The sequence below is a fragment of the Callionymus lyra genome, chromosome 3 (genome assembly GCF_982586985.1).
Source record: "Callionymus lyra chromosome 3, fCalLyr1.hap1.1, whole genome shotgun sequence".
In the NCBI taxonomy this organism is placed as follows: Eukaryota; Metazoa; Chordata; class Actinopteri; order Syngnathiformes; family Callionymidae; genus Callionymus; species Callionymus lyra.
The window spans coordinates 7,861,341-7,864,593 of NC_141820.1; positions in this window are offsets into that span (position 1 = coordinate 7,861,341).

Genomic DNA, 3,253 nt, shown 5'->3' on the forward strand with positions numbered 1-3,253 from the left:
AACAAGAGATGAGGCTTCATTAAACAAGAGACGAGGCTTCATGAAACAAGTGATGAGGCTTCATGAAACAAGTGACGAGGCTTCATGAAACAAGTGACAAGTGTTCATGAAACAAGTGACGAGGCTTCATGAAACAAGAGACGAGGCTTCATGAAACAAGAGATGAGGCTTCATGAAACAAGTGATGAGGCTTCATGAAACAAGAGAGCGCCACCTAGTGAGTTCAGAAATGATCAACACTGTATCATGAAACCTCATCAACCCATCATTTTATTCCTTCAATCTAAATCAGTTTTACTCTTATCTTATCCAGAAGTCTCTTATCTTAACTAAGATCATGAACAATGACAACCTGGGGGACGACGACCTTAAATTACCTTAAAAAAAATCATTAATTATTCATGTCACTTTATTAGTGTTTTCCTGAAACATTACTTCATGGATCTGATCCCACAGTTCAGGTCAACGAACATGTTTCCTGGTTCTTCTGCCGATCATGGAAAAAAAACCGGGTCAGAAAGTTTGCCCGAGGACTCGGACTCGCTCCGGAATGTTGTCGTGAGTCAGTCAAACGAGTCATGAATCATGAGTCACGACACGTCTTTGCTTCGACAATCAAGTCGATTACAACCATGTATGTGTCGTAAGAGACTCTGGTCATGTTCCAACGGTCCTGGCTCAGCTCTGATCGGCCTCAGATCTCTGTCCGTCGTGAGGCTGCTGGACCAGAGATAACAGTGTTGATGGTTATTAAAGCATGTTCGCCTTCAGGACCAGGAGACGTTCATGAGCTTCAAGGGAAAGTGGAGCAAGAACTACAAACGTGTGGTGAGATGGAGGACGAGGACTTCCTTAGGAAGGAGGGATTTAAGTGTCAGACGATGATATTTAAAGTTTAATCTTAATCTAACGTGATATTAAGGGACGTGTTATTAATCCTTACATTACTACAGAACTAAATAAAGTACAACGTCATGACTGTATGTGTACAACGTTTTTAAATATTATTTTTTAATAATATTATTAAAAGATAATATTAATAAATTCACTTAAGTTTACAAGTGATTTATTTTCTTTTTTTATTTGAATTAATTCAGATCAATTAATCTATTTGTATTTCATTTGTTTTATTTTGTAGTTTATTTCCATGATACTTTTAGTTTTTTTTATATATATATATACAGGCAAATAACAATGTTCTGAATCTACATATACAGTATGAGTATTTATATTCAAAAGGTCTAAAATAAATCTATATATTATTAATTTAATCCACATTTTAGTTGTTTTTTAGAAGTAAATACACAAATTATCAGATACAGAACATGTATAAAAAACAATATAAGAAAAGATAATTGTACAAAAGATAATAATAATTAGAGAAAAAATTAAATATCAAACAATTTTCAACTGTAATCAAACAATTTTCAACTATAATCAAACAATTTTCAACTATAATCAAACAATTTTCAACTATAATCAAACAATTTTCAACTATAATTAAACAATTTTCAACTATAATCAAACAATTTTCAACTATAATCAAACAATGTTCAACTATAATCAAACAATTTTCAACTATAATCAAACAATTATAATTGGAGAAAAAATACAATAATTATTACAACAAAATACATAATAATAACAAGAAGACAATAACTACTTTATAAAGTTTTAAATACACACACTAGGAAAGTACAGAAAATGGGAGAAAATAACTAATTAAAAACTACATCTTTTTTTTATTTAAAGACCTGATTTGTGTGAAAACACAACAAAAATATCTTATAATTGATTCTGCAAATAAATATAGTTAATCATAATCGCAAATATAATTTAAAAGTTGATAAACAGAGCAGAAGGAACAATTATTTAAGGTAATACTATTGTTATAAATAAAATATGAGGGGAAAATCCGTATAAAAATGTAGAATATTGAAGGAAGCATTAAAATAAAGTATATTTTGTTTGTCATACATGTTTATTCAATAAAGTTGAATCCGGTCAAACTGATGTAAAAGTCGATCCAACATATTTCAGAAGCTTCTTCGACTATTGTTTTTCTACAACCATCGTGATGAAATATACATGTTTACAGTGGAGGAGAAGATCCGAGGAGAACCTGCTCCACATTCCTTCCACACACATGGACTTCCCTCCACTGAGCCCAGAAGACTTTCCAGGTCAGTGAACCATGTGAGCAGTCGTTTCAAATCTCTTGGAGCGAAGATCTCCCCGAAACCTCACCAGCACTTTATTTAGCTCCGAGCAACTTTTCTCGTCCTTCCTTCATGTCACATGATTAATTCATGACTCGACCAACATGCAAGTGATGAATGTTTTATTCTCTGGGTTTATTTTTAGAGTTTTCAGGGATGAACTTTAGCATCTTTAACGTCTGGAGGTTCCATTGATGGAGAATGAAGTGAGCGTCGTGTTGGTGAGAGAAGGTTCTTGACTGAAGGTCGACCTATAGAATCAAACAATTGTCAACCGTAATCAAACAATTTTTAATATAATCAAACAATTTTTAACTATAATCAAAATATTTTAAACTGTAATCAATTTTTTAAAAATATAATCAAAGAATTTTCAACTAGAATCAAACAATTTTCAACTATAATCAAACAATTTTCAACTAGAATCAAACAATTTTTAACTATAATCAAACAATTTTTAACTAGAATCAAACAATTGTCAACTATAATCAAACAATTTTTAATATAATCAAACAATTTTTAACTATAATCAAAATATTTTAAACTGTAATCAATTTTTTAAAAATATAATCAAAGAATTTTCAACTATAATCAAAGAATTTTCAACTATAATCAAAGAATTTTCAACTAGAATCAAACAATTTTCAACTATAATCAAACAATTTTCAACTATAATCAAACAATTTTCAACTATAATCAAACAATTTTCAACCGTAATCAAACAATTTTCAACTATAATCAAACAATTTTCAACTAGAATCAAACAATTTACACGATAATCAAACAATTTTCATCTGTAATCAAACAATTTTCAACATTAATCAAAATATTTTAAACTGTAATCTAATAATTTTCTACTATAATCAAACAATTTTAACTTATAATCAAACAATTTTCAACTAGAATCAAACAATTTTCAACTATAATCAAACAATTTTTAATATAATTAAACAATTTTCATCTGTAATCAAACAATTTTCAACTATAATCAAACAATTTTCAACAATAATTAAACAATTTTCAACTATAATCAA